Source organism: Canis lupus, chromosome 1 (assembly GCF_048164855.1).
Source record: "Canis lupus baileyi chromosome 1, mCanLup2.hap1, whole genome shotgun sequence".
NCBI lineage: Eukaryota > Metazoa > Chordata > Mammalia > Carnivora > Canidae > Canis > Canis lupus.
In genome coordinates this window covers 57,102,041-57,116,567 of record NC_132838.1, presented here as the reverse complement: position 1 = coordinate 57,116,567, position 14,527 = coordinate 57,102,041, and positions in this window count along the sequence as shown.

Genomic DNA, 14,527 nt, shown 5'->3' with positions numbered 1-14,527 from the left:
TGACAGATGTCGCAGCCAGGTCGCCCTCACATCCAACAGTGTTTTCATTTGTTTTAATTATTTTAAATTATTTATTTATTTATTTATTTATTTATTTATTTATTTATTTATTTATTTTAGAGAGAGGTCAGGGAAGGGGCAGTGGGAAAGAGAGAAAGAATCTCAAGCAGACTCTGTGCCCAGTGCGAGACTTATGCTGCCGGAACTCAATCTCAAGACCCTGAGATTACGACCTGAGCTGAAACCTAGAGTCAGTCGCTTAGCTGATTGCGCCGCCCAGACACTCCACTGTGTTTTTATTTATTTTTTTAAAGATTTTATTTATTCATTCATGAGTGACACAGATAGAGAGGCAGAGACACAGGCAGAGGGAGAAGCAGGCTCCATGCAGGGAGCCCGACGTGGGACTCGATCCCGGGACTCCAGGATCAGGCCCTGGGCTGAAGGCAGATGCTCAACCTCTGAGCCACCCAGGCGTCCCCCAACAGTGCTTTTAGTAGAGCACAATAATGACCCTTTGTATTTTCATTTTTATACCTTTTTAAAGCTGCATTTCTTAAACATAGTGTGCTACTGGGTTTTCACAATTTGTTTATTGGCACAAAGAGAGAAACAGCCAATAAAATAGTTAAGTAACTCTAAAAACATCAGTTATGTGTGACATGTAGGCACCCCTTTCCCAGGTGACATGGAGGAGAGCTCAGTCCTAAGGAAATTTTACCCCATCCACCTCCATCTGGTCCTGAGGAAGCCAGACCTGCTGTCCTATTGGGGCCGATGTCTGTCTCCACTAAACCTACTGTTTGGATCTGTCTGTGCTTTGTATTCTCTTGTCTCCTGTCTTCTCTGATGCCTGCCACGGGGCTTGGCACACAGTAGGTGCTCACAATTTCTAAGTGAATAATGATCCCTGATGTAGCCCCGATCTGGAGGAGAGAGAGCTGGGACTTGCCCTGTGGAGTGAAGAAGGCCAGAACGAACTCCATGGGGCACCGCTGCTCCCGACTTTGCAGACTCTGCAAGCCCAGAAACGTGCCGTCCTCTCCCAGCCGGGATGCATCACGCACTCTGCAGCCTCAAGAGAGGGCTGCTTGCTTACTTGCATCCCACGAAATACCCAGCAGTTCCAAAGTTCCTAAATAAATATTAATTATATGTGCAACTAAATATAATTTAAAAATTGCATATGGTCTTGCATCATAACCAGTGCCACAGCCTGGACCTGCTACTATTAGTAAAGGCCGACACTTACGTCTTTTTTAACGGGTGATCAGTGATATTATAGATCAAACTGCTTCTAGTCACTCCACATTTTAAAGCACTCAGGTTTACAGTTTCTCACACGTCCATGTCCAACTTGCAGTTCTCTGATCTGGAATTTGTCCTGTGGCCGTGGATAAGCAGGCATGGGGCCCTCGGTCTGGGAGCCCACAGCCCTTTGCTTGCACTTACCTTAGCTGTGACTGTCAGCTCCCGTATCACCTGAGATAAACTTCTCTATGGAGGGTGGTGAGGGAGGCACTCCCTCGTGACTGTGACATGTGCCCATCGGCGTCCCCGCACGGCCACCGCCTGAAGTGTGAGCAGCACATCCTCGGCAGCGCCACATGAGACTCCCGGGGCAGTACGTCTGACCCTCACGAGGCTTGTGAACCCACACACCCAGCTGGTGGGGCCAGGGTAACAAAATAAACAGAGCAGTTTCTATTCGCGCAAGTATCTCGGTTGGCTGGCCCCCTGACCCCACAGTAAGAAATAAGTTCTGCTGCTTTTGTCACTGCCGAGCTGTGCTGGGGTCCCACACGTGACACGTCCACTCGAGGTGAGCCCTGGGGTGGGGGGGGCGGCACCCGGGGAACAAGAAGCCACCGCAAGGGACACAGGGGTCCTGTTGTGGTGGCAAAACCACTCTAAAATGGACTGTGGTGATGGTTGCACAACTTGTGAATATAGTAGAAGCTAATTTTACATTTTAAACAAGTGAATTTTTATGGAATGTGAATTATATCTCAATAAATTGTTACAACAATTGAAAATACAGAATTGCCATGATTTTGGCTAATACTGATGTTTATTCTTATCATAGATGCTTAAAACGGAAGAGCACATTTTGTTTTTTTAAAAGATTTTATTTATTAATGAGAGATATACAGAGAGAGACAGAGGCAGAGGGAGAAGCAGGCTCCATGCAGGGAGCCCAACGTGGGACTCGATCCTGGGTCTCCAGGATCATGCCCTGGGCTGAAGGCGGTGCTAAATCGCTGAGCCACCCGGGCTGCCCAGGAAGAGCACATTTTGGAAGGTGTTTCTGCCTCAGTGAGGATGAAGACCTGTAGACCCTGTAACGTGAAATGGTTAACCAGGCAGAGACATCCAGAAAGTAACACAAACATGAAACTTCTTTCCCTAAATGTACACGTTCTCCTTTAAATAGTGAGCATCCGTACCTGTTCTCCTGTGCGTGGTTCACTGGGGAAATGTACTATGACTTACAGCACAAGAGATTCACAAGGATTCGCAAGGATTCATAGCATTTGTACATAATAAATATAATAGGATAATATACATGCGTGCATATGTGGATATATACACACAGCTGGTATATATGTGAGTAGGTACATTTTGAATTATTTAAGTAAACATAAAAATCACATCTTTGGTTTATTTGAATTCTGAACTTCTGCTAAATAGCTTTTTAAAAAATTTCAAAGCACTCTTTTGAAAATTGTTTTTTTAAAGATTTTATTTATTTATTCATGAGAGAGACGGAGAGAGAGAGAGAGAGAGAGAGAGAAATAAGCTGAGGGAGAAGCAAGCTCCATGCAGGGAGCCTGATGTGGGACTCAATCCCGGGACTCCAGAATCATGCCCTGAGCTGAAGGTAGATGCTTTAACAGCTGAGTCACCCAGGCGTCCCTGAAAATTATTTTTTATAGATTCCTTATTAATATCTATGCTAATTCACCTGGCATTCTACAGGTAAATGGCTTCTATGGCTGAAGCCTTCTGCATTATTCAGACACTAAGTCAAAGTGCTTCTCTCTACTTCCCCGTAATGGAGAACAGGAACGTGCTGGTGGCTGGAACTCAATCCAGGTAACTAAAGCAGAAACCCTTGGGATGGGAAAAGGCTGAACATTGGGTTGTCAAGTCTGTCTCCTGTCTCCAGGCTGCTGTATGGTTTTGCCTCAGGGAACCCTGGGACCTTCGGCCTCGCTATTTACGGCACTCTGTATGCCTTGGGTACTAGGTGTTCCCGTCACTGGACCATGGTGTATGGAAGCCAAGCTGACAATGTGTCAGTGCCACTGGAACACTGAGTTCTTTCTCCAGGTTTCAGGGAAATTTCACGCCTGGACTTGCAGAATCCGTACCTCGTGTGGGAAAACATGCACCACGGACAGAAGTCGTGAGAGCACCACTAGAGGTCACACGCTCACCTCGGCACTCACTGAGGACCCTCGTCTGGGAAATCGTTCAGTGAGAAATCTATTTTTCAGCCAGAAGGTATCAATGGTGTGCTGTGCTGAGATGGTGTTCCTTTCCAAGCTATCCCACTGGCCAAGCAAAAAAGGGCTTAGTAGTCAAAAGCTTGGTTTGGAACATTTTGCTGTTTCCAATCTTGGCAGTACCCACAAATCTGTCTCAATGGCCCATGGTAAGCATCTAAGATTTTGGCCAACAAAAGAAGGAAGGAAGCGTAGAATGCAAAGAGAAGATACCATAGGCCAGATGCACCTGTGGCTGGCTGGCGTGAGACCCACACGCTCAGGAGTGTCCCTCCTGCAGGGTCCCATCTCCTCTTTCCCATGGAAGTGGCCTGCAAGCTTCCCAAGGATGTCTCCCCAATGTTGAAGGCTTTCGGAAAACTTGAAAGTTTTGGAAGAGTTAAAAGAAAGGGAAACGGAGTTTGAAAATTAGGTATTTGAAAAGAGTCTTGGAAATTTCATGGGGCCCCGGGTCCAGGTGCTCCCCTGTGGGAGTGAGGGGAGGTCTAGGACTCTGAAGGTGGGCAGAAGCAGCCTTTTGCTTCCTGGCATGAAATGAAGGAATGCAAAGCAGGAATATGAGGTGTTGGGAAAACGGGGACGACAGCCAGCCACTTTCCCCAGAGAATTCCAGGTCCCAGCCCGCTGTGGCGTAACCGGCAGGCAGAGGGTGATCTCATCTCGGGAGAGGTCTGCTTGGGAGGACAGCGCTGCACCAGCTGAGTTCAGACTCCACTGCCACCAACTTCCAGCTCTGTGGCCTCAGGCAAGTCAGGAACGACTCTGTTCCCAAGCATCCTCGTTTCTCACTAAATTTCCCATGAGGGGGACACCTGGGTGGTTCAGCGGTTAAGTGTCTGCCTTCGGCTCAGGGTGTGATCTGAGTATCCGGGATCGAGTCCCACATCCGGCTCCCTGTGGGGATCCTGCTTCTCCCTCTGCCTGTGTCTCTGCCTCTCTCTCTCTCTCTCATGAATAAATAAATCTTTAAAAAATAAAAAATAAATTTGCCATGAGGATTAATGAGTTAATATTGACAAAGCACCTGGAATGGCATGCCAAATACATAAAGGGTTGTATAAATATTTGTTAGATAACCTAATGGCACCGTGCAAGACTCCTAAATGAGGCAATGCCTGGGAATGTGGATTTCAAGAATAATTGGTTTGATTTGCCAGTTTTTTAGAATGGAGATTAGACATGAAGTGGCATTTTAGATAATAAGGCAATGATATTTCTTGCATCGCTCAACACATAGGCTGAGATTTACACGCAATACCCCTGCACATAGAAAGTCTTTCAAAATTTTTGATGATGTTTAAATTATGCCCAGACTTACAATCATGAAATGTGAGTCTGTGCATGAATGTTACTGGTGTGCTAGATGTGTGTGCATGAGTCTATATAAATGTATGTGTGTGTGAGTGGTATGTGTGTGCATGCAACCTGCATGTGATTGGTATGTGTGTATACATGTATTGTGTATGCGTGTATTCCATGTGTGTGATTGGTGGGGGGGAGTATATGTGTGTGTGAGATGTGCTCCAACCCCCAAGGGACAGGGACATTATGCTCTCTGATAAAACTAAAATTTTCACTTAAACTAATCCGGTCAGAATGAATTCACGTGTCAATGTGTGGGTAATTAGTGCTAACCCAGCATGTGAGGAGTTTTGTTACTGTGCACACTTGCAGGCAATGAGAGCAATAAGCTGGCTGCACTGGCTTTGCTCCCTCCTGGCCCATGGGCCGCGGGTGAGTCCCGCCCTTCCTGGAGGGCCGCAGGAGGACCTGGGCTGGATGGGGCAGGGCCCGGGGGACCCCCTGGCCGAGGTCTGGGACGCAGGGGTCATGGCTGTGCGGTGGTCATTGCAGGCAGCAGCGGCAGTGGCAGCTCCTTCCGTCAGGCTCGCCCTCGCATGGGGACAATCATCCTGTGCAGCTGTGGTTAGGGCGCTCTGCACACAGGGTGTGAAGTCCGACGCTCCATCAGCGCAGTTAACGGGCGATTTTCCAACCACACATGGCAGGTGTCCCTCCTTTGAGCCCATCACCCAGCCTGGAAACTCGGAAAGTGGGGGATGAGGGACATGCAGGACACATGCCAGCAGGATGACACCTGCTGCTCGAATCTCAGCCTCCCCGGAGGGCAGGGCCTGGCACAGATGTGAGTGCAGGTGTGGGCGCAGGTGCAGACGCAGGTACAGGTGCCTAGGCCAAGGGCCAGCAGGTGCTGGGCTGCAAGCTGTGCCCTTGGAAGCTGGCGCACCGTGGAGACCACTTCTTAGGAACCCCGCCTCGCCCTCCGCCAGCAGCTCCTGCTCAGGGGCCACCGGGTTTCTGAGGCCCTCCTTGCACCACAGCTCTGCCCAACGGTGATAGCTCAGAGGCCACCTTCGCACCTGGCTCACTGATCCCCGGGCACCACTTGGCCCCTGGGTTTGTGGCAACCAAAGGGAAGTGCGGCATGTGTCCGGGGGATCCCCAGGAACGGGATAGGATTCCATGACAGGTGCCCCGCAGGTCCCCGGTTAGGGAGTGGGATCCCAGGACTCAAGGGTGACCGTCGAGGAGCTGCAGCCTCAGGTGCCTGGGTGGACTGCAAGCAGGGGAGCAGGGAGGAACTCTTTGGGGCAAGGACAGGGTAGAGGGGAGGACCTCCCTGCACATCCCCTAGCCTGACACACTGCCGGAGTCGCAGCACCTGCTGAACCCCGGGGAAGCTCAGAGACGAGGGATGGTGATCACATCCCCAGTGCCCCATCGCAGACTCAGTAGGGCCAAGTGGCCTTGAACACACTTCCCACCCTGTGGTTATCCACAGTGTGATACCGACCTGTGTAAATAAACACATGTTTTCCAGGCATGGGAAGTGGCAATGAGAGGTAGCAGGGCTCCCTGACAGGTGCATGTGTGTGGGGATGGCATTGGGGTGGTGCCGGGTCACCTTATGTCTGTGGCCAGGAGGGCAGGGGGCCGGGCAAGCTACTGAAGGACCCAGCAAGCAGGATGGGTCAGTAAAGCAAGAAGAAACAGATGACATTAACTCTGACACCATATCTTCCTTAACCAATACATCCCAAAGCCCATTATCCAAACATGTAATGACTATGGAAAGAATTAATGAGACATCTTACATTCTCTCACATTCTTTCTTTTTTTCATACTAAGTCTTCACCTTGGGTGTGCATTCTGCACGTTTAGCACATGTCCATTTGGACTAGCCTCACTTGGAGTGCTCCCAGCTGCTATGGGGACACTAATGACCTAGGTTTGCAGTTGCTCAGATTCCAGAGATCTCCCTCCCATTCAGAAGTCTTGAGTCCATAATAAGACAAGAGTTGGAAATCACTTGATCTGAAGTGATAACAATGATAACTTACTTAAAAACATTTTTCGATTTTCGAATGTTTCCACAAGTATGATCTCATTTAATTTCTTCATCTAGAAATGTAAAAAACTTGAAATCCGACATTTTAATTCCAAGTATTAAAATTTACTTGATAGGGACACCTGGCTGGCTTGGTGGATGGAGGTCTGCCTTTGGCTCAGGTCGTAATCCCGGGGTCCCGGGATCGAGTCCCACGTCAAGCTCCCTGACTGGAGCCTGCTTTTCCCTCTGCCTGTGTCTCTGCCTCTCTCTCTCTCTCTCTGTGTGTGTCTCTCATGAATAAATAAATAAAAGTTTTTAAAAAACTAGTATAAAATGAATGACAGAAAATAATGCACATGAAAACATAAAATCCAACCGACAGCATACTTAAAAGCTCATTTATAACCTTTACTGTAAATATTAGAAAAAAAGGAAAAATAAAGACGAAAACCTAACAGTAAAGACTAAGAAGTTAAATTTGATTCTTTCTCAAAGTTAGCACCAGCCAAAAAAGGGGAAGAAACGATATCAGGCTAGGTATACACAAGAACTTCTGCTCATCAAGACACTCATGAAAAGTGAGAAAAGGTAAGGCCCAGAGAGGAAGGATATTCATTGAATGAACAAAGAACTCTTACCCAGACTACATTAGGATCATCTATATATCAACACTAAGAAAATCATGTAAGAGAGTTAAGCTTACAAATATGGATCCCCAAGTGGCCAGATGCTCCATCTCGATAATGGCCGAGGGATGCAAATTGATCAAGGAGTAGATGCAATCCCACCACGGCTGGAATGGCTGAATCTGAATCCGTCCTCACTGAGCGTTCACGAGAGGGCACGTGGGCAGAGTTGGCCTCATATGTCGGTGGGGGAGGTAAGTCAGTGCAGCCGCCCTGGAAATAGTGTGAGATCATCTCTGAAGGTGACAGACATGCATACCTGTGCCCCCGGCGAGCCCACACCTAGGGGGGTAGATTTGTGCTCAGGAGCGCTGAGCCTGGTGCAGGGTGATTTGCAGCCGTTACTGGTATTGAATCCCCAAACTCTGAACAGCCCCCATTGCCTCCACAAGAGATGCTATGGGACAGGACAATACACAGAAACAAAGCTAAAGGGATGACAGTTCCCAGTAGTCACAGGTGCATCTCATGGACAGAATGTTGAGAGAATCCAAAGGACTGTACGCGTCATGATCATGTTTCAATGAAGTTCAACAGCACTCAATGCTATCGTGTTTAGGGACATATGCTTGTGTGGTAAACTTTTTTTCAGAAAAGCAAATAAGTGATTAGCATTACAGACAGAAAAGTAGTGAACCCTGTGAGCAGAGACAGGATCGTGGTTTGGAGCAGACAGGCAGGTCTTCTGATATCCTGGTCACCCTGTGTGTGGACCTGGCAGTGGTGACATAGACCATAAGTCATTGAATAGTTTATTTTTGCTTTGTGTCTTTTTAAAAAATATTTCACAATACTAAGAATATTTTTTTAAAAAATAAAGTGAGCCATATTAAAAACCACAGCTAAATTAACAGATGGGATGGACGCTCGCGTGACCCTGAGATGGAGGGACTCTCACAGCAGGGCGTTGGAGCTGAGCTGGCTGCCCCCTAAGCCCTCAGTCTAGATTCCTAAGTAGACGGAATTGCACACGTGTGAAGAGCTGAGGCCAGACTCATGGCTCGTGGCTAGGGGAAAGCTTTCTGCCATGTATTTTTTTTTAATATTGTGGGAAGGAGATCTGTTTTCCGCTGCCGCCCTCCTGCCTAGAGCTAAGGCCGTGAGGGCTTGGTGCCTCTGGTCTGGCCGCTGTCTCTACCCGTTGGGGTAAGGCCACAGAAACTGCAGTGGCTAGCCCAGAACTGGGCCGCCACAGGGCCACCGAGGGGACCCGGGTCCCCAGTCTTCAGTCTTGAGTAAATAAAAAATGCCTTTTGATTTAAAAAAGATCATTTTCATGAAGTATTACTTTTTAATTTAAAAAAAAATTTACTTTTTAATTAAAAAAAAAATTCCGGAAAATGTCCTCACTTGAGAGTTTACTTAGTGTGACAGCTGAACACAGTCTGTACTTATCTAACTTTCGTTCAAATAAGCCAGTCGTCAAAAGAGGTTAATAAAACTCTTTACAACCATATTAACCATGTTCAACCAAAAACCTCGATGGCTCTGCTGAAAGCACAACCACCGTATCATTAAAGTTAACCGTTCACAGAAGTGCTGGAATCGATGTAATTTAAACGCAAAGAGCGAGCGATAGGGTCTCAGGGTCACGTTCAAGATGCCTGGTGCTGAGGATGGGGTTTCAACCCCCAATCCAAGCTTCCACGCCCGTGGGTTCCAGTCACATCTGCAGTGCACTTTAACACATTTCTGTGGTTTAATTTCCTTTGGTTTGCTTTATAATCCTGTTTTGAAGAAGTGGATGAACTGATCTGAACTTGCTTTTTTTTTGAACAGTTTAAAGAAGGGTTCCAAAATTTTCCAGCTACATTTGAAAGTCAGAAAAAAATAGGCTTTATAACTTTTTTTTTAAATGTCAGCATTTTGCAGTCTCCTTTGTCTTGGTTTAAATTTAGGCTACACACACACAAATAATGCCAATAGTCCTGCTGTCTTAGGAATGGCTCACCAAAAGAAGCTTTTGGAGATACACGTTGTCAGGTTAGTATATCCCACAGCTCACAGGAGGCAGATGGAGTCCCAGGACCAAAGGGGCCGCGCTTGCTCCGGCATCCATCCTGGAACCCATTTGTGCTCGAGGGTAGCCTGTCTGTTCTTTCTGGTCCTGCTGTGGGGCAGCACACAAGGGGGAGGTAAAGAAGCAGACATACCACGTGAATCTGTTGAATTTTCCTTCTTTCTCTCCAACCCCCAACACCATGAAACTCAATGATTCATGGAGAAACCAGACAGTACGCTAACTAATGGAAAGCCTGCCTCCCGTTGCCTGAATGGGTGTCTCAGGCTTGGTAGTTTGGCCAAAGAGAACACCGAGCCAGCAGCTAGACAAACCAACCAATGAAGAAAGAAAAGCAGAAGGTCATGTGTCATTTCAGCCGTAATTCTTATAATTAGGCAAAATGTAGTCTCCAAAATGAAAAAACAATATATCTCATATATCCATAATATTGTGATAAATTATTTTTATCACAATGTTACTTAAAAATATGTCGATAATTAGGTATAAAATCTTTATTCTTTTAATTCTTATACAACTAAAAAAACTACAAATCACAATACCAATTAAAATTGACAATATTAATTTAATATGACAAATGATATTTAGATAAAACCAGCTGGTTAAACAGGGGCTGTGGCACTCAATTGTCCAGTGCAGGTTCTTTAGTTTGGCATGTGTGTACACCTCCTGTTCAGCCGCTCATCCTGATTGGGAGCATAGGTCCACCTGCATTTGTATCGTGCACATGACATCACGTAGCTGTCACGCTACAGCTCACATCCCGCGTGTCACAGAAGACTTCCATCTTTGTCTCATTTGCTGAGTTACTTCTCAAGTAGTATTGCCATCAATCTGATGACAAATACAAGAAGCGATGCAAACTGATCAATGATGCCATGGCATTAAGTGATACAAGTGGTCACATAGGTGTTTCAGAATTTTTAGACTAATTTCATTAAATAATCTTGGAAGTCAACTTAAAAATTCTTATAAAATAGGTGATCACCCCTGAGGCAATATTCTTGGCTCTTTGTTTGAGAAATGTAGACTTTGGGAATCAGCATATAGATGGAATGGCACCACCGTCAGCCTTGAGGATGAGCTGAGCTGTGCTCCATGAACCAGAACCGCAGAGGACTACTTGGGATGGAGATAGATTTGCCAGGTAAAATACAGGACACCCGGTTAAATGCTACTTGTAGGTAAACAATATGTTTTTCGTTACTCCAAGTATGCCCGAATCCTTGCATGAGACATACTTATACTAAAAAGTTATTCAATGTTTATTGATATTCGGGTTGAACTGGGTACTTGGTTTTGTAAGTTTGTGTTTGCTGACCTGCTTGTTAAATCTGGCAGACCCGGGTGCAGAGTACCTCTAGGGTCAGCGTGGGAAGCATCTGGTCGACCATCTGACCAATAATGTAACTGAAATGGAAAAATCCCATTAGCCTAGAACATTAGTGTACACATCTTCCCTTGTCTCGTGCCAAAGCTGTTTTGAAGAGTAAGTTCTTCAACACTACTTGGGTCTTGTTTAATGTTTGCCACAGCACAAGGTAAAATAAGGGGCCATGGCTGGGCATTGCTTCGTTGGTCCATAGTTTATCTTTCCCATTCCTTCTGTGGGTGTAAAATAAATGTCCCAACTCAGAAGTCCTTTGGAAGAGCTGGGAGTCAGGTGGTGGATTCTAGGAAGTCCCATGACCACACCTCTGCCACTCCATCCACGGCAGGTGGCTGATGCATACCAAAGGTGTGCCCTCCATGGAAGAAAAGCCTTTGCAAAAGCTGTGCAAAGATGAGACTCCTCGTGTGAGCAGCCCCACTTTTAGTTGTGCAAAACTGTCACCACAGGTTCAAGGAGACCTGCACCCCCCCCCCCATTCTTTCTGATTGAATAACAGAGAGCAGCCTGCGTGAAGAGCGATGGCTTGGGGCTGGCTGCACACGCACACACCTCTGAGCCAAACCTCACCATCCTTCCTGGTTTCAGGCTGAGCCTGCTCAAGATGTAAAATTTAAAATCTACTTTATTACTTTAGTTTTTTATAATTAAGTATGATTTTCTCATGCCATTGTCACATTCATTTCTTAATATACCCGACAGTAAAAGTTTCTGCGCTACATGAGTTTCTCTGTAGGAATGAGGCATCATGTTAACCTCACACCATCCCTGCGTCTGATGAACCACGGTAAGCATGGAGTTCCTTAACGTTGGGCCTGATTTTGATCTGCTTGAATGAAACACACGTGTGCATGGAAACACTACATAACTGTTTGCAAACTGTTGTCTTTATTTTTGAGGTTGAAAAATGATCCTTGGCTCTTTAGTAATTGAAAGCAAAGCCCTGCCTGATTGTGAAACGAAAGAATAGGGAAGACGTTAGGAAAATGTGCTCATCGGCTTTCTCCAGCTGCCCGCCTCAAAGGCAGGGGTTCGGCAGGAGGAAGCCCGGCAGATTAGGCCGTCCCCAGGGCTGGGTCTGCCCAGGGTGGCTGCAATCTTCCCTGAGCTGACGAAGTCGAAACCACAGGACGTGAAGAAATTCCTCCATTCTGAAAAATAATGTCAAAGATGGCTTATAAGGATAAAAAAGTTTTCAAAATGTTATTTAGACAAAACAGGCAGGTAAAATGACATTTGTTGGTCTATTCAGAACCATCTACCGAATATGTTGGGACCTGGCTTTCTGGGGACAGCGAACATTTTCTCATGGATTTGACATCTCCACTGTTGATGTTGGGCACCTACCAAAAGACATAGGAAGACAATAAAATTTCTTGGAACCATATGCTCCATGAAGATGGACAAAATAGCGTAGAAGGGATGTTGAATGACTCAGTAGGCACTATCTTTGTGTGGTCAGAGAAGACCCTCCTGAGAAGGTGACATGGGGCTGGGCAAGCCAAGCAGAGAGGAGCCCAAGGTGAAATACTGCAAGGGTCTTGGAGTGTCTGAGAAACAGCCAGGAGTCCAGGAGGAAAGAAAGAGGTAAAAGACGCGTGGACCCTGAGATGTTAGATTTGATGATGGGACCGTAGCTGGCTGTAGGACAGGCGGAGGCAGGGGAAAGGCATTCCTAAGCCAGAAAGGGAAGAAAGTGGTGCAAACACCTGTGTATTGACCAGGTGAGGTCGGCCACGCCGCTGTGGGGTAGCTAAGGGGTGAACGTGGCTCCTGTATCACCCTCGCACCTCGTTTGCAAACGTCCCTGTTCTGTGTCCTGTGAACACCAGCGCATTGGAGAGGTTCTCAGTGTCCACGGAATCCCCCTTGGTATCTCCCTGGAGACGTCCCGCCCTTGGGAGGTGGGCATCACACACAGAGGCTCAGTGCCTGTGCTCTGGAAGCAGACCCCCGGTTCCAATCGTGACTTCCAAACTTGCGGCCCTGTGATCCTGGATGAGGCACGTCCCTTCTGTAAGCCCCCATCTCCTCTCCCCTGCAGAGCAGAGGCAAGAGCCAGGCACTCCATCCTTCTGATCTGTTGTGAGGACTACGTGAGATGCGGCGCAGGAAGCACTTATTAGCAGTTGCCCCACATTGCCCAGGGGAGGTAAGGACTGTCCCCGCTGCAGGTAAGTAAAATGTCCTGTGTTCCAGGCCCATTCACCGTGATCGGCCGTTGGCTGGACTGACCACGCAGGGGTGAAGGGGGCCGAGCTCCCCGCGTCCCAGCCTCCTCCCCAGTGACGCACCTGTCAGCACAGCAGAACCAGTTCTGGCGGGAGCAGACTCCAGTTTTCTCAATCAGCAGGTGCAGTGAACTGTTCGGTGGGAACACAGGATGTGGATCCCAGTCTCCTGCCAGCACTCTCCTCCTCCTCCTCGGTGTGGGACTCTCTTCTTAGACCCCTAACTGGAGAGTCACAGTTTGGTAGCACTTACACTCTGTGCCCTCCAGTACCGAGACCAAACTGCCATGTTTCTGGTTTTTGGAGAAATAGAACACTTTCCTGAGTGTGGTCGGTCTTTTGGTTTCCTCCAGAAAAGACTGTTTGTGAAGTGACTTCATTCCCTGACTTGAGCCTGCTTTGAAAGTCCTGCCTTCCTCCACCTTCTCCTCCACACTGTGTCCTTAGACCCTCCTGGAGGCCATTCCCTTGACACCTCCCTGCAGGCTGTCCTCAGATCTACTGCTTTCAGAGTTTCCATATTATGGAAATTTCCATATTCCATAGTGTTCTTTTATATCTACTAATGATTGCATATAAATATGAATCCTGCAAATCACGTGTATTGTGTGTGGGTATAAAATGAACATATATGCACATATACATCTGTAAGTTTGTGAGGCACAATACAGCTAGTCATATTTCTTACCTACCCAGTAAATGACTTTACCCATGGTCCAGCCTCAAGACACACTTTCTGAAGGATGATTTCATGACATTTTAAGCGGTAGACTGTGCTAGATAATCTTTATTGGCAAGTGGCATGTTTTGAACCACTAGTTCCTTGAGGATCCTTTCTCAACCAGGGTTCCACAAGAGAAGCAAGCCCTACTGAAAATGATTTGTGACTATGTTCTTTATTCTCACTAGTCTGGCACTATTCTAGAGACAGAGAAGGTACTTCATTAAATATGAGTGAAGCCTCAGGGCATCAGGGCTTCTCCCTCTGGCAGGACTGGTAGAGCAGGGCTGCTGTACCTTGTACCTCCTTGGACATCGACCCAAGTTCCTTGCCAGCAGGAGGGACCTTGTTGGGATCTGCTGGTGAGGGGCACCTGCACGCGTTTCGAAGGCTGACCCGGAGACACCTGTCTTCCTCCTAAGTTCACAGCCAGCCGTGAAGCCATACATTCTGCTTCTCCAGGCCTTCTAGTGGTTTTGCAGGGTCTTAATTCTTATTTGAAGCCTATGTTTGCTGAAAATATAATCTTTAGTGAACCGTAATACCCGGCACAGAAGCCCTTCTAGGCCAGGCTGTCAGGTGACTTCATTCCCACTGTGGGTGGGAAGGATATGCTCA